We start from the raw sequence: 26,148 nt of genomic DNA on the forward strand, positions 1-26,148 counted from the left end.
TCATTTGCATGAGCGTCACATTCTCTGCCAGGGAGAAGGAAAGGTACTGAGTTCTCCTTTTGTTCACTTTAATCAAACTGATTTGGCTATGATTTTATGAACACGTAGCTGTCTACTGAAAGAGAAGCAGTTCACATTCTGACTGCGCAGGTGGATGACCCCCCGAGTCATTCTTTCTGAAATGACAGTGTTTACATGGCTATCTTGGGCTACTGCACCCTCCAGTCTGCAGTAAGTTGAGACCAGGGTACGGAAATGAATTAAGGTCAATGGAAGGAGTAGCAGTTGCAGCAGAGACGAGGAGCAAATCCCCCGCCTGCATCAGGTACAAATTTCGTACAGAGAAAACATTATACAGATTGAATTGTGCTTAACCTTTTTCTTTAGAGCCTTGTAGTCACCTCCATAAAACAGCTGGGCCTCTCCTCTCCCCCTGCAGGATATGTGGCATTGATAGGAGTTACATGTAGCCTGAGGGTGGGAAAATGAGGTCCCTGGCCTCCCTAGATGGATTAAGAAGCAGCAATCAGACAGGTGAGAGAGAGAGAGAGAGAGAGAGAGAGAGAGAGGGTCCAACTGGCACTAATCCTCCCTCTGCCACCGTGCTGAATCCTGAATTTCTACTTTCATTGCCTTGCTCTGTGTCACTGTCAGATTCCCTACCCATCTATCTAATTCAGCTGGAGGCGATTTTGGCTTGAATTAGAGAGGTGGAGGTTGTCCCAAAATGCACAACATCTCCATTCCTAATATCTGCGGCAAATTATATACCGTTTCTTCTATCAGTGCAACAAATCGTGGTCTTTTACAGTTTGTTCATTGTAGGATATATACTGGCCTGAAAGTTGATGTTTATTCCAGTGGTCCCATAGGTTATGTCAGGCTGGGATTCAGCTGAGACCTCAAGTCTTATTCCTTTCCGAAGAGTCCCCCACAATTAAATTGAGCAAAGCAGCAGCAAATGTAGTACCAGAAATTCTATGCTTTTTAAGCCAAGTTATAGCTGATTGCTCCAGAACCTGCTGAGCCTGTGGGTGTAGGGATCATTACAGTCGCTACAGCTGTTCATTTTCTTTTTTGCGCTTCCACATTTTCATTAATTTTTGAATCTCAGCTTTGTGATTTCCAGACCACATGCAGAAGGGAACTATCATGAGGACACTTCACAGAGACACAAAGAAAATGTATGGGAATCAGGGCAACCCATGATGTTCTACTGCAAGGAAATTCCACTCCAATGTGCCTGGAAAAGGAATAATTGTGCCAGGCTCAGAACATCCCTAACTGAATTAATAAATTGTGTGTATTTTTCAACAACTTCCCACCCCCCAAAAACCCCCATCACTGAACAGGCAAATATGAATATAAAAGAAGGTTATGTAGCTCTTTGGAGCCACTGCAACAAATCGCAAATGTTATTTGAAATGAAAAAGCCCTGCAAAGTCAACCAGTCACTGCTGTGCGATGCAGTGGGCTGGGGTGCTGCGTCAGCCTGCTTGCTCAGTGGAGTCACAAGACATACTCATACTTTCATTTCTATAGCAAATTTCATCCAAGGATCTCAGAGAGCTTTAAGAATATTTATAATTATTTCAGCCTTACAATGATGCTTTGAAATATTAAATGCATTTTCATGGAGGGAAATTGAGCTGTGCAGTGAGCTAGTAGCAAGGCTGGGACCAGAACCGAGGAGCTCCGTCATCCAGTCACCTGGTCTAGCTGTTAACCCACAATCTTGTAATCAAAATTGTAGCATTTAAGGTCCCGAATATTGCTCCCTTTTAAGTCAATGATAGCTCTGCCATTGACTTCAAGGGAAGCAAGATCAGGCATGCTTTTTGCTTTATGTGCACCACAAATATGAATCAAACCAGTTAGATACAGTTTAGTTGTTTTCAAACACTGTTTACTAGGATACTTTTAGAGGAATAGGAATTGATCAGGGTTTGTTTGTTTGTTTTCCATTTTCACAAACTACTAAATCCCAGCTTTAGGAAAATGAAAATCCTTTTTCCAAAAAAAAATCAGCATCAGAGACATCAACATGGATTCAGACAGATATAAATGTAGCAGAGCAACAAGAGGGAAGGGAAAAAAATTAAACAGTATTCAGAGCAAATCAATTTATACTCATACAAGACTTGCTGGAAAGGTGATGCTGTATTTCTGACTCAGCTCTGAAAAGGTCAGGAACAGACAACTGATGACCACATCCTCCACTGCAGATTTCCCACTGGTAATCCCTTCCTGGAGGGTAAAGGGTTACCCATCCCAGGGAAAGCATTGCTGAAGAAAATCAGTGTATCTATTGATTAAAAAGTTGAACTCCTTCACATATGGTGAACCATATACAGAACAGTGATAGAATGGCTGATGATCAGGTAGTTAGGTATGGAAATCGTATCATAAAAGAACCATGCTGAGTTCAGAGAGAATCCCTTGAAGTAAAAGGGAAACAGACATTTCTTAATCTTACCTCATCCATAGCCTGTAAAATCAGTGAAAAAAGCCCTAGAAACTAATTAACGTTGGCAGCTAAACCATTAAAGCTTGATAAAGGGAAGCCCTTGTCCTAACAAAATAAAATATAGTCTAGGTAGCTCAACGTAGATAATCACAATTGCTCTTTACTTAGTAATCCTTAAGATTTAATGGTTCCCACAGTTGAAACCAAACCCTGCAGAGGTCTCATGGCATATTTCGAGTATAAACTCTTCAAGGCAGGAACCGTCAACTATTCTGAGTTTGTACAGTGCCTACCACAATGGCGTTCCATTCTTGGTTGGTCCTTAGGCAGTGCTATAACAAACACAATAAATAACATGGCAGAAATTTGAGACTGATGAGCTAGGAGAAGCAGATATTTCCATAAAACCCATACCCACACACATTCAGTTGAAGGAGGGAAGCTGATCCATATGTTTAAAAGAAATAAACCTGTCTCCTAAGAGGGAGACTATTGACATAAGCAGCTAAGTTCCTTCAAAAGGAAGGAAAATTGAGGCCCAATTTGTTTGAATTCTGTTAATAGCTCAAACAACAGAAAACTAAAGACTCAGTGGCTAAAGTAGTAAGGACTTGATTCAGAACAGACTCATATGGTGTAACTCTGTTGAGCTCCATGGAGTTACTAACAATTTATGTTGTAAATGAGATTGGAACCAGGCCTCAAGAAGAGAGAGAAATGGGTAACCTTGTCTAATAGTTTGCGTGAAGGGCAAGGGCTAGGACACTAGTTATTACAGAATAACTTGTGGACATATATAAAGGCCAGTCCCACTGAGAAAGTTTTGGCTGATTCCAGACTACTGGAGTGTTAGGAAGCAGGACAATCCATTCAATGGTGTGAAAAAACACCATCTTCATGCTAATTGCTGTAGATTATTAATCTGGAGACAGTAATCCTGGCTACTAACCCTCAGGAATACCCACCTCCATTTCTGTGCAAGAGCTTTCCTCCTAATGCTCACAATTTTAAAGTCAGAGTTCATTAGCCATACTGACCTGTATATCATACAGCCCAGCAAGGTCCTTGGCTTAATTTGGAACCAAATGAGAGCAAAATAAAAAAAAAAATACTATTTTTGAAAGATACAACTGGAGGAAAAAGAGGATCTGATAACTGATAAGGATCTGAGAGGATCTGATAACTGATAAAACTCTAATGGGGGAAGGAAGCTACCCCTCTGGTGCTTTCACAGCGCTAAGAGACACTGTGTAACTTTAGAATACTAATATGCTGAGTCCTTCTAGATATGCTCAGTCTGCCTTACTAAAGGTAAGAACTGAAGGATCAAGTCCCTGGCACCATAGAACAGTAATCTAGTCATTCCTTTAGGACAAGGTATCCTAATTTCAGAGGAACCTGATATTTTACAAAAATCCTGAAAGCCGTCATTTGTCCTCCCACAGCTGGGGGTAATCTGACCTACAGAGAGTTATCACATCTGGCTGAACTGAGATTTTTTGCAGAATGGAGTTTATTTGGCCTGCGCAATATTAAATTGTCTTTGACATGCTTGCAGCCCTTTAGTGTTCACTTAATATGAGTTAGTTCACTTGCATGATAGTTAACCAAAATGGTGAATTTTATGCAAAATATTAATGAGAAACAAATTGTGAATTTGTAACCATACTAGATGCTTGAAGAGTTGCACTTGTCCAATCAGGGCACAGAAACATACCACATGACTAATGTGTTCAATCAAAACATCTTGATTATTAAAGTACTAACCAAGAACAATCTACAGGTCAAGAATTATTCACAAAAATTGTTCAACAGATAATGAATCAATTTGAGACAATCATGATCTGGGACCTAGACAGTTCATGAACTGAAAAAAAAATGGAATTAATTGATGTTATTTAGTTTAATTTATTTACCTAGTTCTAATTCTAAACCTGAGATGAAGGAATGATATTTCTGAGGTGATCCAGGAGAAGAGCAATGTCTGGATAAATGAAGAGGTTTCCAAATGGCTTCTTCACCTCTTATGTCCCACACTGTCATGAACAGCTTCTTCAGGCTCAGAGTGCTTTCGTTCCCCTGAAAATGTCGGCTTTTGCAGAAACCTGTGGATTTCCCCCTCCCTCTCATCTGCTAAAACCACAATTGAATCATTTTTTGTTGTTCTTGAGGACCCAAAAACCATTTTGCTACTGAAAATATTAGGCGTATAAACCACATGGAAAACAAGTATTATGGGATACTAGGCACAAGCTTTGAAGGGAGTGGAAACTGGAACTCAGGTTACTAGCAGGTACAACTGGAGGCAGCTAATACCCACTCATCCAAATAATGCCCTATGAGAGGTTAGGTCTGTACCTCAGATCCCTATTCATCTCTTAATAGCAACTTGACTTACCAATTGATGGAGCATTTGCACAAATAAACAAAATATATATTTGCTCTCTGATTCTGAAGACAGCAAGCACAGGTGATTGCCACTGCTGTGCAATTCCTAGAAACAGTCTCTGCACAAACTATCTCAAGTATTTCTAGGAGCAGGCAGAGACATCTTTGAAATGCCTGAAACAGCATGCTGTAAGAAATCTCAAAGAGAGAATTCAATGTGCCAAGCTTGACAGAGGGCAACAGAAAACTTCCAAGCTGTCCAAATTCAGGAAGAATTAATTGTACCTTCTTTTTATGTACTGAGCTTTGGAAATATCACTGAATACAGAAAATTCAGCAAAGACTGACAAGAGCCCTCCCCCTAATTTCTTCAGTCTAAACAGAAGAGAGAACAACATGTTGCAACTGTTTTATTTTACAAATGTTTGAGATTCTACAGTTGGGGGTGGGAGTTTTAAAGTCAGCTACACAAGAAGCCTATAATTGAGCCTTTCTTTCTGCTAAGTCCTTCCAAGGAACTGAATCAACATGTTCTTATGCAGCCCCTATAATGCACACACATAGAGCCAGGTCTTCAGCAAGTGTAAAACCATAGCTATGGAGCTGCAGAAGTTTACATCAGCTGAGGGTCTGGCCCATAATATTTGCCACATTCTAATTCAGAGAAGTGACCAAAAAATTAAGAGAAATACATTCCTAGATTGCTACTGCATTTCCAAGTCAGGTTCTAGCACTGATGCAAGTAGTTAGAAGACCACAGTACATGGTCAGATGAGGCCAATGGGACTACACAAATTGATATTAGGCTCATGGGTCGGGGCAAGTTATGCTCTCAGTACATCTGGGAAAGATTTCAGATGTTCAACACTTTCAAGACAGCTTTGAAATGAAGTTACACCTTGTTTTCTCTATCCCTGAGACGATCAGCTACTTTGGTCTCCCGGGCAAAATAAGATGCTGTTATTGCTTGTAAGTATGGAGTAAACATGGTGTGATTTTGAGTCCCCGAATAACCTAGAAATAAACGTCTGTGCTCTCTTCTCCAGTTCACAATGCAAACATGTTTAATCTAATTTCTAGAGCTGACCAAAAAAATTCTGAAGTTGCTTTAATTGAAAAATGGCCCTTTTAAAAAACAATTAAAAAAAAATCTTATGGCTGAAATCCTGCCATTACTAAAATTAATGTGAGTTTTGTCATTGATTTTTGTGGAGCCAGGATTTTACCCTATACCTTTAAAAAAATTGTTAGCAAAATAGCTATTGAATTTTTTTGTTGAATGAAAATTTCAAAAACCATTCATGTGTCCAATATAAATTTCATCTCACTCACTCCAGCCCCTAAAAGATTCTGAAAAAAAAATGAATTGACCAGTTTTGAACAATTGACAACTGTAAACAACAGGGGCGGCTCTAGCTTTTTTACCACCCCAAGCACGGCAGGCAGGCTGCCTTTGGCGGCATGCCTGCGGGAGGTCCGCCGGTCCCGCGGCTTCGGCGTACCCGCCGCCAAATTGCCGCCGAAGCTGCAGGACCGGCGGACCTCCCGCAGGCATGCCGCCGAAGGCTGCCTGACTGCCGCCCTCAGAGCGAACGGCAGGCCGCCCCCCCGCGGCTTGCCGCCCCAGGCACGCGCTTGGTGCGCCGGTGCCTGGAGCCACCGCTGGTACACAATAATAGGTTTCCATTCTTAAACCAGCTCAACCAATCTGAAACCCACATAACTATTGTGGGCTCCAAAGTTTGTCTGACCTCTGAAGTTACTGGGTGTAAATTCTGCTTAGGAGAGAATATAAAGAAGGGGGCAGAAAAGAGACAGGGAGAAAAATGTCCCGTGAAAAAAACCAGGGTAAAAAACAGAGCAATGGGCAGGCAGCATGAATATCTGGGATAGAGTCACAACTGCGAGTGCAGGGAGGTGCAAATTGTCTTCACAGAACAACTTTGCCGGGGAGTTTCCTCCAGGGAGGGGACAGCCTAAATCTTGGCAGCTGGATCTAAGGCTGCAGTGGGGAATCAGCACACCCCCTCCTTACTCAACACTGCCCATGTTTGGAATTGTGCTGACTAGTTGTGAGGCCCTCCCCAGTGGACAGGAGGGTGTGGGTATGATGCACTGCTGCAAGCCATTTTTGGGTGGACTTTCCAACTGCCGTGGTGTCTGAGATCTGTGCCAGCTGTATTAAATCTGACCCCAGTATCAACCTAGGTTTTGTGGATTGCCCTTCTTTCCCAATTTAGCTCATTCTTCCGTTTACCTAGATTGTTTTTTTTTTTAATTGAATTACCCTAGAAAACAACATGGGTTTATAGTACAGGGAAAGGGGAAAAATAGCTGTATGGACCTGCAACCCCTGTGAATTTGGCTTGTGAGGTTTGCAAACCGTGTATTCCATGGGCCTCCCTCACCCCCGCTTAACATGAAAAATGGATACATTTGCATTTTGCCTGATGACGTCTTTTCACCAGGTGTGATTCTCCCTTATCCCAAATGCTGGTGTCAAAAGCTGGGTTTTGTATTTTCTGCCTACACAGAAAATTACTTTTGCATATGGTATTTATGCCACTTTTGTGTGCAATATGTTCATTCGTTCTAACTCCCACCGTGCGAAAGCTCTAGCAGTGGGAAGAAGGGTGAACAGCAGGCCAAATCCTTCTACTAGTGAGTGGAAAAGAAAAGTTGTAAAGCTGCAAATGATTTCTTTTTTGTTTTGTTGAAGAAGAGGGAGAACAGGAGCAAAGGACAGGGTGTTCCTTCTGCAAAGAGAAGAGAGGAACAGGCTGGTACAAGTACAGCAGGAGCAGCAGCATCTCTCATGCCGTAGCCTCTTAAAAATATGCTTGTACTCCAGACCCTTTAGATGAGATCCCATTGATCTCAATGATGGAGGACTGAAGGATTTGGTTCTGGGTACAAGGCACAGGGACAAAAGAGGGAATCTAAAGAGAAAAACCACCCTAGAGAATATATCCATAGGAAGCAATGCTATTGGAGAGAGAGAAAATAAAACCATCAGTGTTTTTAGATCAGCATTCAAATGGGGTCGGAGAATGTATTAGTGGAGGGCAGGAAGGTAGATGCTGCAGATCGAGTACGCTGAAAAATAACCATGCAATAGCACGGGGAGAAAAACCTTTGCACATCATGCAGAAAATCATCAGCTATGCAATAGGGAGGCATAGACGGAGGAGGAGGTGGAGAAGCAATCAAGATCTCGGTACGTATCAGTGATAACATCCACTGAGTGGCTTGACATCCATTATTTCTTTCCTAGTCATAGGCACTGCTAGTACCAGAGGAAGCCATGTGACTGGCAAGGCACATAGGTGAACTGTCACTCACCTGGCAAAACCTAATATTTCAGAAACGTTTGAAAAGGCAAAAGAATGCAGAAGGGACCATCCCACAGGCCACAGAAATAAATGCATTTCGGCTCAGCTGCCCACTTTGCAGTGTTTATTCTAGTATTGTCTGTGTTGCTGAACAATGGAATTGCCTGTCTGCTGCTAATGTCATTCATTAAAAGAGAGAAAAAAGGGAACAAAGTTCTTTTGTGTGCCTTAGAAGAGCCCAGGGTGACGCACTGAACTTCAGTAGGAGCCTGGGAGCATTCAATGCATTGCAGCAGGTGTCCAGCATCTCATAGGGTTGGGCCCCAGGTGATGAAAAGATAGAGGTGCGATAATGAAGAACAAGCAGGCACAGACAGCGAGAGATATGGAGGCTAAATGCAAACAAAGAGGTTTTGTGCAGGGTATGTTTTTGCTAATGAGAGGAGGGAGAGTAGCTCGGAAGTTTGGCTCGTTAGTAAAGCTGGAAGATGCGACTCCCTATAAGTCACACTCCCTGTAAGTATGGGATTACACTTCCTATAGCTTCTAAAGGCCAAGATCCTTCGTCCATTCCCTCCCACAAGCTCCCTGTGTGTCACTGGCCCCCTTCCCACTCTATTGCAGGAACTCCCTGCAGCCCCTCATCCCCTCCCCCATGCCAGAGGCTGCGTGTGCCCACTCGTTCCCCCTTTCCTTAAATGCTAGGGTCACTGTGTGGCTGCCTATTCCTCCCGCCCCATACTGCAGCCCCTCATCCCCTCCCCTCTATGCCAGAAATCTGTGTGGCTTCCATTCCCCCACTATAATTTCTTTTCTTTTTTTTGCCTGGGAGATGAGTCATTCGGGACATCAACATATTCAACTCTAGCAGGAGGGCAGCAGAGTGGCATTGCGATGCTGGAAAGTGTTAATGGATGCCATTTCTTTGATGGATGGAGAACAGTGCATGTTGAAGTTGCTGGGTCTGGTAACCAGATGCCAGGGCTCCCATGTGTCCCCCCATTTCACTCTCTGGTTTTCCAGTTTTCACCGAAATCAGTAGGGTTCTGCCAAGAACAGTCCCTGAATTTTTGGAATTGATCAGCTGCAATGAGCAAAAGCTATTGCATTACATCCAAACAGCCAGAGAAGTGCCACAAAGCTGAGTGAAGGGCCTGGCAGGCTTAACCAATTAGTTAAGCACATGTTACTATCTGGGAACGTAGAGTCCAATTCTGCAGCGCTTTATTGAGCAAAAATCCCATTGAGGTCCAGGGAGCTCTTCCATGGGGTGACCTTGTGTGACTGCTATAGCCAGATGAATACAAATAGAAAAAAAGATTCATATGAGCCCTCCTCATCATTTCCACATCAAAACTGCTGACTTCCACACAACTCTGATCTGAATTTATCCAAGCATTCCAGTCAGGACACAGCCTGGGGAATGTCACAAAGATGAGGTCTTCCCTTACGTTATTTACACAATGTCACAATTACATGCTTCCATATACAAGGAACAGACTTTTTTCTCTCCACAGAATTTCAGAACTTGCATCTCTCATCCCTGGCAAAAGCAGGAAGTGCAGGAGCATGCAAAAGTATAAATACAATGAATGCTCAGCAAAGGGGTTCTGGACGCATTCAGACCAGGGCCGGATTAAGCTTTTGTGAGCTCGGCGCCAAACATGGGCCCCCATGGAGGCAATGGAGCATGGCGTGGGGAGGTCAGTCCGCGGAGCAAGGGGCCAGCCAGAGGCAATGGGGCATGGCATGGCAGGGGTGGCCCTACTCCGCCCAATGCGAGGGCACTATTTACAAACCGGCAGTTGCCAGACTCACAGTGGCCTACTCGGCCCTGTGCTGCCAGCATGTCCCTTCCCCTCTGGGGTGGACCTATGGTGTGCCACACAGCCCCCCCACCCAATACCCCTCTGACTCCCTATGGCCAGAGGCCCCCCGGACCCATGCTTGAAAAATAAGAATATAACAGTAGGGATATATTACAGACCACCTGACCAGGATGGTGTTAGTGACTCTGAAATGCTCAGGGAGATTAAAGAGACTACTAAAATAAAAAACTCAATAATAATAATGGGGGATTTCAACTATCCCCATATTGACTGGGTACATGTCACCTCAGGAAGGGATGCTGAGATAAAGTTTCTTGACACCTTAAATGACTGCTTCTTGGAGCAGCTAGTCCTGGAACTCACAAGAGGAGAGGCAATTCTTGAGTTAGTCCTAAGTGGAGCACAGGATCAGGTCCAAGAGGTGAATATAGCTGGACCTCTTAGTAATAGTGACCATAATATAATTAAATTTAACATCTCTGTGGTGGGGAAAACTCCACAGTGGCCCAACACTGTAGCATTTCATTTCAGAAAGGGGAACTACACAAAAATGAGGAGGTTAGAGAAACAGAAATTAAAAGGAACGGTACCAAAAGTAAAATCCCTGAAAGCTGCATGGAAACTTTTTGAAGACACCATAACAGAGGCACAACTTAAATGTATGCCCCAATTTAAAAAACATAGTAAGAGTACCAAAAAAGAGACAATGTGGTTAAACAACAAAGTAAAAGAAGCAGTGAGAGGCAAGAAGGCATCCTTTAAAAAGTGGAAGATAAATCCTAAAGAGGAAAATAGAAAAGAACATAAACTCTGGCAAATGAAGTGTAAAAATATAATTAGAAAGACCAAAAAATAATTTGAAGAACAGCTAGCCAAAGACTCCAAAAGTAATAGCAATTTTTTTTAAAATACAGCAGAAACAGAAAGCCTGCTAAACAACCAGTGGGGCAACTGAACAATTGAGATGCTAAAGGAGCACTCAAAGATGATAAGGCCATTGAGGAGAAACTAAATGAATTCTTTGCATCGGTCTTCACCGTTGAGGATGTGAGGAAGATTCCCAAACCTGAACCATTCTTTTTGGATGACAGATCTGAGGAACTGTCCCAAATTGAGGTGTCATTAGAAGAGGCTTTGGAACAAATTGATAAATTAAACAGTAATAAGTCTCCAGGACCTGATGGTATTCACCCAAGAGTTCTAAAGGAACTCAAATGTGAAATTGCAGGACTACTAACTGTCATCTGTAACCTATCATTAAATCAGCTTCTGTACCAAATGACTGGAGGATAGTTAATGTGATGCCAATTTTTAAGAAGGGATCCAGAAGTGACCCTGGCAACTACAGGCCAGTAAGCCTCACTTCAGTACCAGGCAAATTGGTTGAAATTATCCTATCCTATCCTATCTCTTAGAACTGGAAGGGACCTTGAAAGGCCATCGAGTCCAGCCCCCTGCCTTTACTAGCAGGACCAAGTTCTGATTTTGCCCCAGATCCCTAAGTGGCCCCCTCAAGGATTGAACTCACAACGCTGGGATTAGCAGGCCAATGCTCAATCATAAAGAACAAAATTCTCAGACACATAGATGAACATAATTTGTTGGGCAATAGTCAACATGGTTTTTGTGAAGGGAAATCATGCCTCACCAATCTACTAGAATTCTTTGAGGGGGTCAACAAGAATGTGTACAAAGGAGATCTAGTAGATATAGTGTATTTAGATTTTCAGAAAGCCTTTGACAAGGTCCCTCACCAAAGGCTCGTAAGCAAAATAAGCAGTCATGGGATAAGAGGGAAGGTTCTCTCATGGATTCATAACTGATTAAAAAGTAGGAAACAAAGGGTAGGAACAAATGGTCAGTTTTCAGAATGGAGAGAGGTAAATAGTGGTGTCCCCCAGGGATCTGTACTGGGCCCAGTCCTATTTAACATATTCATAAATGATCTGGAAAAAGAGGTAAACAGTGAGGTGGTAAAATTTGCAGATGATACAAAACTACTCAAGATAGTTAGGACCCAGGCAGACTGCAAAGAGCTACAAAAGGATCTCACAAAACTGGGTGACTGGCAGATGAAATTTAATGTTGATAAATGCAAAGTAATGCACATTGGAAAACATAATCCTAACTATATATATATATATATATATATATATATACACACACACACACACACACGCAATGATGGGGTCAAAATTAGCTGTTACCGCTCAAAAAAGAGATCTTGGAGTCATTGTGGATATTTCTCTGAAATCATCCACGCAATGTGCAGCGGCAGTCAAAAAAGCGAACAGAATGTTGGAAATCATCAAGAAAGGGATAGATAATAAGTCAGAAAATATCATATTGCCTCTATATAAATTCATAGTATGCCCACATCTTGAATACTGCGTGCAGATGTGGTCGATCCATCTCAAAAAAGTTATATTGGAATTGGAAAAGGTTCAGAAAAGGGCAACAAAAATGATGAGGGGTATGGAACGGCTTCCGTATGAGGAGAGATTAATAAGACTGGGACTTTTCAGCTTGGAAAAGAGGCAACTAAGGAGGGATCTGATAGAGGTCTATACAATCATGAGTGGTATAGAGAAAGTAAATGGGGAAGTGTTATTTACTCCTTCTCATTATACAGGAACAGGGGGCCACCAAATGAAATTAATAGGTAGCAGGTTTAAAACAAACACAAGAAAGTATTTTTTTCACGCAATGCACTGTCAACCTCTGGAACTCCTTGCCAGAGGATGTTGTGAAGGCCAATACTATAACGGGGTTCAAAAGGAAGCTAGATGGACCTATCTTCTATGAATCTATCAATGGCTATTAGCCAAGATGGGCAGGAATGGTGTCCCTAGCCTCTGTTTGCCAGAAGCTGGGATTGGGCGACAGGGCATGGATCACTTGATGATAACCTGTCTGTTCATTCCCTTTTGGGGCACCTGCCATTGGCCACTGTCAGAGGACAGGATACTGGGCTTGATGGACCTTTGGTCTGACCAGTATGGCCATTCTTATGGTCTTATGACCCACTATGCCCAGCGCCCCCCCCAGGCCCACTCACATGCACAGTGCCCTGCACAACACCACCCCTGCCCACAGCCCCATTACAACTGCCCAGCACCCCCCACACAGAACCCCAACTCCATAGTGCCCCAACACACACAAATCCTCCCTGCTCCTACACAGCCCAGCACCCTCCCCCCATACTCCCCACAGACCCACTCACCGGCCCTGCTGGGAAGCGACTGTGTCTGCTGGGCTGAGCCGGCAGCACAGCCAGGGCCGGTCCCAGGGCCAGGAATTGCTCCGTTCCCTCGGGAGTGGCACAATCAGCCAGGCCGGGACCTGCCCCGGCCAGGGTCCCTCAAGACACACTTGCCTGGAGGGGCCCTGCCAAGCCCTCCACACTGTTCCCCCCCCCCCCCACATGCTGGGCTGAGACCGGCCAGGCTTCTGCACCAGTCCCAGGAGGCTCAACTCTGGGGTGACAGGTGGGGCCCCACTGGTGGTGGGAAGCAGAGACTGCCCAGAGCCGGAGGTGCACTGGGGTCCGACCAGGGGGCTGAGAGGAGCAGGGAGTGGGGCCAGAGGGCAGACAGGAGCCCTCGGCCAGCCAGCAGGCAGGCCGAGAGGAGCAAGTGGTGGGCGGAGGGAGCCAGTGGGGTCTCAGGGCACAGTGCAAGCGGAGCAGGCTGGGGCCCCTTCTGAATATGGGTCTGGCTCCATGGAGCCACTGGAGCCATTGTAAACCTGGCACTGCAAGACGCATGCCAAACCCCGAAGTTCTGATTAAGCAAATCATTGTGTCACTCTTCTCTCCTCTTACGAGTCATAGCAACCAGCCAAGGGCTTCTCAGATTTGTTGTTCCAGACAGCATGAGGTGCTAGTGATACCCCCCAGCCCATTCTCTTGAGCATGTGATGGGATCCTGCCAGTTAAACATGTGCTTAAACTCTTAGCTTAATCAGACTGCCAGTTTTGTGATGCTTGTGTCCTTTTAGTAGGTTATTATAAGGAATGTTTCACATTAGAACTATTCAGTGTAAAATTCTGGGTATTGAAAGCTTTTTTTTTTTTTTTAAGTTGATAGAACTGTTCTAAATACATGGCCTTGCTTTACCTTTCTGCTAGCATGAATGTGTTGCATTAGAAGACCTAAATTAATGGAAGCAGTGTGTATTTATACCAGTAATTAGTTTGTGCTCATTTTTCTTGGAAGCCTTTTCCATCGTTGCTAATACTGTGGGCATGTATTTGTTAAGATCAGAGTTAACATCTACCTCAGTGGGGCAGATTCTCTGCTGCCTTAAAGCTTGTGTGACCTCAATGATTTTCAGTGAGGTCGCCAGTGGGAGTCAGGTCAGTGCAGAATGTAGCCCTGTGTATTTGCTGAATGACAGGGATGTTCTAATTCAATTGTGTGGTGCTAGAAACAGGGAAAGGACTCCATCACTACCCCCTAGAGGAGCAGAGGGCCTTTTGTGTTGCTTATCAGGGAACTTGAAATATAGTCTAAAGCCAGGTTTACTGGTTGTAGGTATTTGATTACATACTAAATTCAGTGCTCTCCATTGTACCAAGTAACCATTTCACATACAAATAAAAACATAAAACAAATAATTTCTTCCATTATCTTCTTATTTAACATCCAATAAACAATTGCCTTAGGTCTTGCAGGTGGGGGCATTTTCATTTTTATAACTTCAACTCAAGCCAAGCAGAGCGGAGTGCCCAAGCTTTTCTTTCCCCTTTCCCAGTGGGCAGGGTAAGGAAGTAGATTTGATTGAGGCAGGGAAAACTTTGCACAATTCATTTTTTAAAATATTTTCCCCGCTAGAAGAAAATCACATGTTGAAAATTTTCCACCAGCTCTAAAAGTTAGTAAACAAATAGTGGGAAATTTCACAATAATTTAATGGACACTCTTATTTTGTCAAAATGCTGAAATCTGAAAAATGTTAACCAGATCGAGTGAGAAGGATGGGTACAGCATAACTACAATGCTTGCCATTTAAAAACTTAGAATTTGTCAACAGATCAACTGCTTACCCACAGCTGTTTCATGTTCAAAAACGTTTTTGGTACCCCCGTGTCGCAACTGCTGGCAAAGGCTGACTAATAGTGACGACTATGCATATAAACCATTCACTTCAAGCACGGGTTCCTGCCCTATTTTCTCTGACATTTCCATTTTCCTTTCATGAAGTAACAATTCCGCACTGAGGAACTATTATTTTTAAGGTTGGGTTTAGTTATACAGTGACACAACTTCCCCAAGGTAGTCACTGAAGGGTAGATTAACAGGCTGTCTCAACCTGGCCTCTCAAACTGTAGAGATATTTTTCTCCCTCCCTCCCCCATACAAACACTTGAACTTGTACATGCATATTGTTTGTAGGAGCAAATTAAGAAGATGGGCTGATTTTCCTGCTCTACCTTGACCTTTTAGAAAAGGACCAAAAGACATGTCTGAAAAAAAGACAACAGGTACATTTATAGTCTATTGTTGATACTGCTGCTACCAGCATGATGATTCTCTTTTACACTCTCTGATGTCCCAAGAGGTAACCATATAGAGATAGATCGATAGATAGATAGATCGATAGATACACACATACCGTGGCTTCATTATTATGAAGAAAAAGTAGAGGCAGAGAATTACACGGGCTTAAAATCTTTTGTCCATGAAAGCATCTTTCCAGCAATCTGCATCTACTTGGGATGGAAATAAATGTGGCCAGCACAGCACAGCAAACATTATTCTCCTTTAACTATTCCACTGATTGTGGAGTGGGAGGCTCTCTTACAAGCTATGCTTTCTACTACTGTGACTGCATCAAGGACTTCTTCAGTTTCAAATTCATTCAGCATTTTTCTCTCAACAGCTTTACATATATTGGGTATACGCTAGCGTCATTCTTATATTTGAGCGTTCTCCATTTGCAAGTGAGCATTTCAAGTGAGTGGGAGCAATGTTAGGTGGGAAGAGGAAAATCTCTCCCTTTCTGTTTACGAGCTTGCCAACAGAAGCATATGTAGAGTGTGCTTGTTCCAGAAGTCTCTTGAGCATATGGAATGCCAATTTCCAATGAGCTTGAACCTCCTGCTTTGAGCTGATGTATTGGCAAGTTGTTGGTTTGTTTTTGCTTTTTCCCTTCCTGTAATGAGCCAAACTCTTTTTGACATAATGGCCAGTAGCCAAAGTGGCCAAAGATCATACGTGACACTCATGCTTAATTTGTAATGAAGGAGGTGCTGAGGCTCAAGCAATTAGGTGCTGCGGCTGAAGCAACTTTTTTACTTTCATAACTGATGTGTCGAGCCCAGAAGTTCCAGGGCTAAGGTCTGCCAAACCTAGAGGTGCCGGGGCTCAACCCTGGCACAGATTAAGCACCGAGTGACACCAATCACATATTCTAGTTTTGTGATTAATTGTGCAGGGAGTTATGCACAGCCCAGTTTAAATGGCATGCAAAGCAGAGTGTGCGGCCACTACTCTTTATGTTATGGATGGTGCGGACAGCCTTAACTCAGAATGTGCGAGATAAATGAGACAGAAGTGGGCACGAACCACACTCCAAGCAGGTGCTGAAACAAGCCGATGACAATGTGATCTATTTCAAAACCTTTAATAAATTAAGCTAAACAGTTCCCAATGACACTAGCCTTGGAAAAGGACAAGACACAGCTGGCAGACTGGTACATTCTCCAATCTGTCTGTAACTGACATCCAGCATTTAATCAGAAGGCTGCATATTACATGTGCCGATGTGACCTTGAAGTGCCTCAGCTTGCCATAGAATAGTCGATGGGCATGAGCCAAAACTCAAATCCAGCACACCAGTACTTGGGGGAGGAGGAATCCAATCCCAAATCTGACTTTCTCAGGGGGCTGCTATTGCTGTACCTGGCTGAACAAAAACCCTGGACTTGACAATTCCCTATATTCAGAGAGTCGAAGATATGGCTCTAGACTGAATTTCATTCCTTATTCCCTTCCCTCTATAGCGAGGGCCATATCCTCAGCTGGAGTAAATCAGCATTGCTCCACTGAAGTCAGAAATGCTATGCCACTTTCCAGTTGCTGAGGCCCTGCCCCAGCATACATTAATCTTCCTCGCACAATTTCATAAACTGAATAGTCTGTTTTGTTCAAAGAAAAAACATTGCAAAAGGATCAGGGTAATGTTATTTTTTGTCAGTGGATTTATCAATACTACAGTCATATATAAATATACATCTGTGCAGGTGGGCTGCTCGTTGTGTACTGTGCACATCTTGCTTCTGCAGCTCCCTTTTTATGCTGGGACACTTTTTGTGCTGCAGAAGACATTTTTTTAAATGTCAACATGTTTGCCAGGCTCATGAGTTATATTAAGCCATTTCTGGGTGATAAAAGCTGGACAGTTGTATGCTTCCCCAGGTCTCAGAAGCATGCCCATTTGGCCTTCTCATGATTACCCTGCGGTTGCAAGTATTATTTGTTGTTGTTTTCAGCTCTCTTAGGTTCTTTGTTATTTCAGGCTTTTCCCACCGCAGCCTTTATTTATCCTCTAATGGCATCTCAACGCTGACAGTCCCAGGTTTCCACCCTACTTCCTATGAATGACACCTGTGTGGCAGATGGTGCAAACGGTCTAGTATATATTTTCTGGATCGATGTAAGAAAACTAAGCTGTCAGACTGCTGACTGCTTTGGCCTTTTGCCTTATGGCGTTAAAGGCTGGTTAGGGAGAGCGACATTGCCTGAAAATAATTTCGATTGAAATAACCTGGACCTCTGTATGGTGACTTTGGAGTGTGGCTTTCCCTTAACTTCTTGACTCAATTTGTGTTTCATTATTACCCTCTGACCTAGACTTCAGAAAAGGTTCTAGATTTTATCACTACTTCCCTCTCCTTTCCTTCCTTAATTAAACGGAAAGACAGAGGTTTTGACAGACCAACTTTGCCTCCTATTAGATTCTTCTTTTTTCCCCCTGCAGCAAAGTATAGGAAGCTTTGTAGATTCATGAATAAAACAACATTTTATACTGATAAAGCTCCTTCTCTACAAAGTTTACAAGGCCCTTTACAAACATTAATGCATTAAGACTTGCAATACCACTGCAAGGTGGGTCAGTACCATCCAGTCGTTAGGGTAATAGCCTTGGAGTCAAATCCCTGCTTGCCACAGACTTCCTGTGTGCCCTTGGGTGCGTCACTTACTGTCTCTGTGCATCTGTAAAATAGGGATGAATCCCTACCTTGCAGGGGCACAGTCACTATTAAATACATTAAAGATTTCAAGCTGTTGAGCTCCTATGATAATGGGGGCCAGATAAGCACTAAACACAGAAGTATTGTGGGCAGTGGTAGTCTGGGGTATAGCCAGGGATAGAAGGTGGGTCTTCTGAGTCCCAGTCCTATGGCTAATCCACAGGACCAAGATGCTCGCAGGTTGCGTGTGATACCGCTACAAAATTAAAAATCTTTATTATACCTCTTCAGTAGACCTTGGTCTGTTTTTATACAGCTCATACATTTTGCATGAGTGATTTATTTTGAAACGGAAGAAAAAACAACAAAAACAAAATCTGCATGAGTGGGCACGGAGTTCCTCTCCTCTGCAATACCCTAGATCAGCTCTGCCTCACACATTGGCAGCTGCCCCTATGGACAAGCAGCCTTCTGAGACATTTAAACGTGCCATAGAGAGACAGCAAAGACATCAGAGCTACATCGCTACACATGCAACAAGTCTCCTAACAGTTTAAGCGGTGGAATGAAGAAATGGAAAAGGAGAGTCCCTTCTAACTTGGGTTTGGTGGATTATAAATGGCAGAGTCTGTCGAAATTCAATCTTTTTTCCTGATATTTTCCTTTTTCATTATAATTACCATGTCTGAAAATGGTCTTTGCTCATTGGTTTGCTATTACAGCGAGTCTTTCAGGAACTAAAGAAAATGAGTGCTGAGACTGACGTGAACTAAAGAAAATGAGCAGAAAATTGAAATAGCAAGGTTGGCTGGATCGCTTTATTTTTGTTGATGATAATGAGGTAGTTTACTTGAAATATTTTATTTTGCTACATTGCAACACGATCTGTTCCATATGTTCCCAGATGGAACTTAACCCCCCCCCAGAAAATTAGGTTATTTATGTTTCTCTTTTGACTTGCTGTGTTCTGTGCTAAGGATACTGCATGTGAGGTGAAATCAATGCAGCTTGTGATGAGGTAGTAAAAGGTACATTTAAAAGCGGTGTTTATTATTGGATATTGTGCACTGTGTGCGTGGACAACACAGGCAGCGTGCAAGTGGTATATTAGTTAAGTACTTGTATGGTGTCTTTCCTCAAGAAACTCACCCAAACCCAAAAACTATTCCTCGTGGAGTTTGTCCAAACAGTCTCTTTATATTGGCAGATTGTTAGGTATACAGTGCAGAGCTCCTCTGAGTGTGCAGTCTTCTCCTTGCTTTACAGTAAAGACTGCTGCAATCTGCTCTATTAGGCTCCTAACTGATTCATTTAATCCCATACACATGTTGCCAGCACATGTTAGTTAAGGCCTGGAGTTCTGTGTAGCTCCCATTCACATCTGCATACCTACTCATTTTCTGGCTCCTGGAATGAATCTGATTCACGCTTAGCCTGATTGCTCTTCTAGAGGAAGAAAGTGGCTATTGTCCTTAGAAGGTGACTTCTTTAAATATGAGCCATTGGACACAGCAGAAATACACACAAATGAAAACCCATCCAGCCTACTCTCCCTGCCCATGCTCCCAAAGAGAAATTCTTCTGATTAAAATAACTGGTTTTTCTGCTGTCATGCTAAACCCAGGGAACGGGGCTTAGTAAGACAGGAGATCCCATAAGCTTTAAAAAACACCTTTATTTAGGCTCTAACTTTCTTTAAAATGAGAAATAAAAATCAATATAATAATAATACATTATAACACATATTCCTATAGCACTTTACAATGTATTAGAGAAATAGGCTGAGTTCTCAAATGTCAACACCTACAATGCAGCCACAGAACACATGTAAGCTCTTTGGGGCAGGGATTGTCTTTTTGTTCTGTGATTGTAAAGGGCCTAGCAGAGTGGGGTCTAGGTCCATAATTAGGAGCGCTAGGTGCTATTGTAGTACAAATATATAAACAATGATGATGATGAGTCTATGCCTATCACATTTGCAAATGTAGATTTTTTTTTGTACAATGGGCAAATGGTGTAACTGAGGTGCCAATGTCTGACACTTTGTTCCAGCATGTTCTCCATCGCTCATCTAATAAACCTTTTTACCCTGCAGCTGAGAACAAGTGTTTGAATGATGGAAGTGACAAACATCAATGAGCAAAGCCCAAATAAATCACAATTTCTTTTTTAAAGAGGATCATTTTATAATTGCTGTAATGTTCCCCAGGGTCTGCCATTTTGCTTTGTCATGATAATGATACTTCTCAAGTGTCTGAAGACAAAGCTAAGTACACCCTCCTGGGAAAGGAATGTTTCTCAGCATCTTGCACGGTCCTTTTTTATGGTCTCCTGTTGTCTTTTATTATTGAAATCAGCCACCAGAGCAGCATTTGTTGCAAAGAATATGATTTTACATAGTGGCCTGAGGTTAATGTTTTTAAACTTTCAAAAAAGAGAGTTATAATTTGCTGATAAAATAATATACTTGCACTTATTCCTTCCTAGCATTGAAAAGTGGCGCTGGCACAGGTATTCCCTCCTACTTTTAAACAACCTTGAGTCTTCTTCCTTCAACTTCATAAAACAGGCATACATAATATATGTATGAGGAATGGAAAGCAAAATATATGGGCTGGCCAATTGCTATGCTTCTCATTATAACTTTAATGTCGGTGAGGGTCATTGTATCACTTCTTGTCATTTTAGCACTCTGCAGCAGAGTGAAATTGACAAATAGCAGCATGGGGAGAGGCAGTGATGTGAAATTGACAAGAAGCAGCTTGGGGATTGCCAACAGGATGAAATTAAGATGAATCCCTCCCAACTCTGTGCTGCGGCTTTTATCCACACAGAAATCAGTAGGGTTCATCAAGCCCAGCTAAGAGCATGAGCCAGATTCTCACAGGGTATAAATCAGCATAGCTCCAGTGATTTCTCTTGAGGGAAACTGATTTATGTCATCAAAGTGGAAATTGGACACCTTGACCTCCTCCCATTTAATCACAGGCATTAGCTGAGATCCAACCTGGTTTTGTTTATACTGTTTTTATAGTTTGGCTCTTTACTGGCCCGATGTATCATTCTGAAAGGGGTAGGAAAGGAAGAAAGTGAAGAAATCATCCCTTTACTTCTAAACTTTTGCATAAGCCTCTCTTGTCCCCAACCAAAATCCTTCCCTGACCGTCATGTCCTTATTTTTCTACTTTTGAAAGTATGGTCATCCTGTAGGGGAGTGTACGAAAGAAACTCACTACTGGAAGCCCACCATTTATTTTAGGCAACTGCTGCCACTGCAGTTAGTGCCAGATTGTTGCTTGTGCAGGTGCATGATGAGTAGCCTGCAAGGGCCAGGGACAAATAGATATATACTAAACACCACCCTCACCCAGGTCTCCCACATGGCAATAGGCTGCCAAGGCACTAGGGAGACTGGACCAAAAAAATACCAAACCTAAATTATCTTAAAAAAAAAAAAAGACACAAGTTGCCTTTCTTTTCAGGTTAAAAAGTACTCAGTGTAGACATCATTATGTATATTCATAATAGACTTTATTCTGACTAACACTTTGAAAATCCTAGGAAGTGAAAATTACTCAAATAAATTGTTCATGTTCCATTAAACAAGAGCCCTGGGAGGTTAGTCTTAAGACACTAATTACTTTCTCCTGTGGAAATTGAGGATAGGGTGAAGAAAGGAGAGGGACAGTTCTGCAGCAACAGACTTTATGTGATCCTCTAATACCTCTAGAGATAAATGAGGAATCTGAAAAGATTAGTAACTTCCTGCATGCTTCTAATAGGTCTTGGTTTGCCAAAATGATTATAAATTCCAATAAATTAGAAAAAGTAATGCTGAGTTGTAGAAATTCATACTAAAAGCCATATCCCCTCTGGCCCAGGCTCCTTATGTCTCCAGAAAACGTACAGGTGTAAGTGCATTAGTTAGTCACACAGTGTTCCTTACAAATGTTGGTGCGGTGATATTTACCACTGAGGAATGATTCAGAATCTGTGATAGTAGTGACTGGATCAAAAGAAAGACTAGCAAAAATTAGACTAGCATACCTTTAAATTGGATTAGGTGAGAAAGCAAAACAAGCCCTTTCTGCAAATACAGGCCATTAACCTTCCTTAATCAAAAGGGCAAAAACACACAGCAGGAGATGAATTGTTCATGAATCAGAAAGTTGGCCAAAATGTAAAAAAATTGTAAGACTACATTACACACACTAAATACCAAGTCATTATGAAAATCAGCACAAGAGACAAACTCCAATTTTACAATCAGGTAGCCTTGGAAGCGTGAAAGAAGAGGGCACATCACTGAAGATTTATATAGATAAATAGACACTGTTGGTTTACAGGACAGATTTGTAAATGGGCCTGAGCAAAATGCACTCACAATTTTATACTCTCCTGATTCTGCATATGTGACTAGCTATGTGTGTATGTAAGCCCAATATTTGTCCAAAGTCTGCACCAAAGTATTTGCACAACTAAAATCAACACATGGCAAAGTGTTTGTGCATGTCTGCATTCACAGACATTTGTCAATTTGGCCCACAGCCTTACTAATCTCAGTAACATTTCATTGTAGGTCTTTGATGTTGTTTTCTCTCTTGTATTTCTGTGTTAGTTTATTGGTTTTATAATGAACAATCCGAACAAAAACAAAAAAGGGGGGGGGAGGGAGGGAGAAGCAATTTTCTTTAGTCTCTGTGTTGTTTGATGGGAGTTTGCAACTCACATTGCTTTTGCTACCAAGTCTGTCCTTTTCCCTTTGAGAAATACTCCCTTTTCTTCCTGGGCATTTTCAATTAAACTGAAATCAGCTGGGCTTCTTTTTCTTTTTGTTTGGGCTATTCCCTATTTGTGCATCATCATCGCTGAGGCTGTTAGACCAGCTCTGGGAACAGAATTTCTTTGTTTTGTAAATATGGTGTATGAATATAGTCTTTGTGAATTATCCCAGATTGATTCTGCTGAAACCCTTTGTGTATGGAATCCACAGAACAGATAAAGCACAGGCAGCAATACTACACTCCCCCTCACACTGCCCTGCCAATATACCTCAATCCTGACCTAGAAGGTTCATTATCTAAGATCCATTGAATTCTTCACCTGTCTGCTAAGAATGCAAGGGATGGTGTCAGTCATGATGGTGAAAACTATCTACAGGGAAATTGACTGAGACCACCAATACTCATTTCACTTAGGCCACACAGTGACAATCAGCTGATAACTTTTAGTCACTGCTGATCTGGGCTGGAGTTGAATAGGCAACTGCTCTAAATCCCATAACAAATCTACTCCTCTAGTACATTTAGTAATTTCCTTGGGCTCCCTAGTCAGGATGTACAGAACCAACATGAATTTTGTAGATCCTGTACAAAGGATTTACTGGACATTTTAAAATTAGTAATAAGAAAAAAAAACACACTTGCCAGGAGAAGTGCTTTTTAAAAACAGTTATTTAGAACGTGGAAAACATAATACATCCATTCATAACTAGTTAAAGAGTTGCCACATGCTATGCCCAGCCTATAGGCTATTTTCTAGAATAACAGTAGGGGAAAATATATTAAGGGCTAAGAAGATTTACCAGTTGGAAGCAAGGGAGATGCACCAACGAGCAGTCAACTACCTAATGACCCCTGTAGGGCTGCAACTGCATTTCTCTACCAAATTTAAAGGGCCAGCTACCACACAAAAGAATACTGAGATATATTTCCTACTGTAAGTGAATGGTCTTACTCTGAGGAGTTTCAACCATGATCAGACATTTTTCTAAAAAAGTGCTCCTAGGATCTCCCTACATTTTGAAGACTCAGGTATGGCACCCCACTGTTTTCTGAGCTGGGTGTTTGGAATTGCTGTATCTTCCTGTTTGCCTTTGACATTCTGTTTCTGTGAGAAGAGTTAAGTGGCTTCAAGTGCCTCAAATCACAGGCTAGGCTGCAACTGGTCCTTGTGTGAATGTACACTGAGGGGATGCCAACACCCTCACAGCTACACCCCTGCAAGAACCACTCAAAAATCAGAGGCCCTGTGCTCACCTTGCTGTGCGGGCGGATTCCTCCTAGCACGTCTGAGCCCTAATTGCCCATGAGAGAGCAGAGGAAAGGCAGGAAAATGTCCCATCTCCTCCTCTGCACTGGCCAGTCAGGGAGGGTGAAGCACCATGCACCACCTTTCTTCTCCCTCGCTACTTCCTGCAAATACAGTCCCCCCAGCAGTCCAGGGATTATGGGGGAAATGTGCATGCCCTGAAGATGGTGGAATGTGCTCCCCTTCATGGGGTCCAGGCACAGTCCCCCTGGGGGAGAAACTGATCCACCCTGCCATAAGCCTGTGCCTTCAAGGGATAATGTAAGCTTTAGAGGCCAAAGTGTTACAATTACCAGCTTCATATTTACCAAGTCTAAACAGATGGCAGGGAAAGAAGTAGGGGAAATTATAGAACAGGAGGTGAATCAGGCCAATAGACTGCGTCACTCATTTAAGATAAATAGCATGCGCTTTTCCTGTGGGTGGGGAATACAGTCATACACCCACTCAAACCTAGTCTTCAGCCCTTGTTCTTGGTGATTTGGATTAAAAGTTGAAAATGCTAGGTTTTTTTTTAAAAGATCATTGGCCAAAAGCAGCCAAATTTCGAGAGAAATCTTTTGAAACTTGGAATGGGACTAATGAAATGGATAACTACTGTAGCTCCATCTTTACAGATTCAGTTAGAATATACAAATATGAAATGAGGAACAAAAGTTACATTGTTTTTACATTTTGATTGAGAGCCCAACAAATTGCCATATTCACTCAGTTCAACACAGCAAATGACAGGAGTAAATCAGCATTGGTTCACAGAGTGACGTATATATTAGTACAGCATAATTGTACCTTGACTTCACTGGAGCTGCATCAGTTGAAAATCTGGTCAAGAGAAAGGAGGAGAACAAATATAAGCCATGTACAAACAGAAGAGATGTAGCCATCAATCAGGTAATATCAAGAAAAATAGTTTGCACTGAAAATATTGTAAAGAATAGAACTTGGTAGAAAAACTATCCTGTGAATTGGCCAAGAATACATTAAACACAATAAATTTACACTAGAATTATGGTCAGTTTATTGACCTGAATCCTACAAAACTTGACGATACTGGGACAGAGTCTGATACTGATGTTGAAAAGAAGCCTGCTCCACAAGTTTTACCACTGAAATCAAAGGAACCACTTGTGGATTATGGTACTATTCATTGTGGGTAAAGGTATCATTCATTGGCCCATTCTTACTATCTTGATTTGTAGCTACCAAGGCTTCTGATAAATCTTCTTCTTCTCCTGCACCACATAGTGGCAACACTAATGTCACTGGAAGAAGCTGATGTTGGATTTGGATAAGCACCTAAATGTTCAGAGCAATATTTTAACCCTATCCAAACCTTTAGGGTCTTCAGTACTGGGATAGACCTAATGCAAGAGCATCCTATTTCACTGTATTTTGTCCATTTCTGTTCCCCAGCAGAATGAGAAAGTGCAGATACATGCAAAAAGCATTTATTTTACCAAGGATTCTTAAGGTTACTTATTCAGAAAAGCTCCCACCATAGGACCTGGGATTGATCCACATCCTTGGCCAACATTTCCCCTCCCAAAGCTGTTGATTTGTTTTTGTCTGATTTGTTCATATGTAAGATACCTGAGGCCAAATGTATTGTTGCCAGCATAGTTATTATCCATCATGTTTATTACAATAGAGCCTAGGGTCCAATGGAGAAAGGAGGCCCATTGTACTAGGCACTGCACAAACATAGAATAAGCAACAGTTCCTGCCCTGAATGGTTTACAATCTAAGTAGCCAAGACAGACAAAAGGAAGAAGGAGAGGTAGAACACACAAGAAAAGTAAACAACATGATGGCAACAGATGTCATGTCCGCTTCCTGATTTGTTTT

At 42.3% G+C, this 26,148-nt stretch overlaps 1 protein-coding gene across 1 annotated transcript in view; it reads right to left on the reverse strand.

Moving 5' to 3' along the window:
• Window positions 1-23,875, reverse strand: part of LOC122172334 (uncharacterized) — a 169,428-nt gene extending 145,553 nt beyond the window's left edge. The window contains exon 1 of the mRNA XM_065559407.1: window positions 23,798-23,875. The gene's annotated coding sequence lies outside the window, so the exon portion shown is untranslated. The remainder of the gene's footprint in view (window positions 1-23,797) is intronic.
• Between the last annotated feature and the right edge of the window lie 2,273 nt (window positions 23,876-26,148).

This window comes from Chrysemys picta, chromosome 10, assembly GCF_011386835.1.
Source record: "Chrysemys picta bellii isolate R12L10 chromosome 10, ASM1138683v2, whole genome shotgun sequence".
Taxonomy (NCBI): Eukaryota; Metazoa; Chordata; order Testudines; family Emydidae; genus Chrysemys; species Chrysemys picta.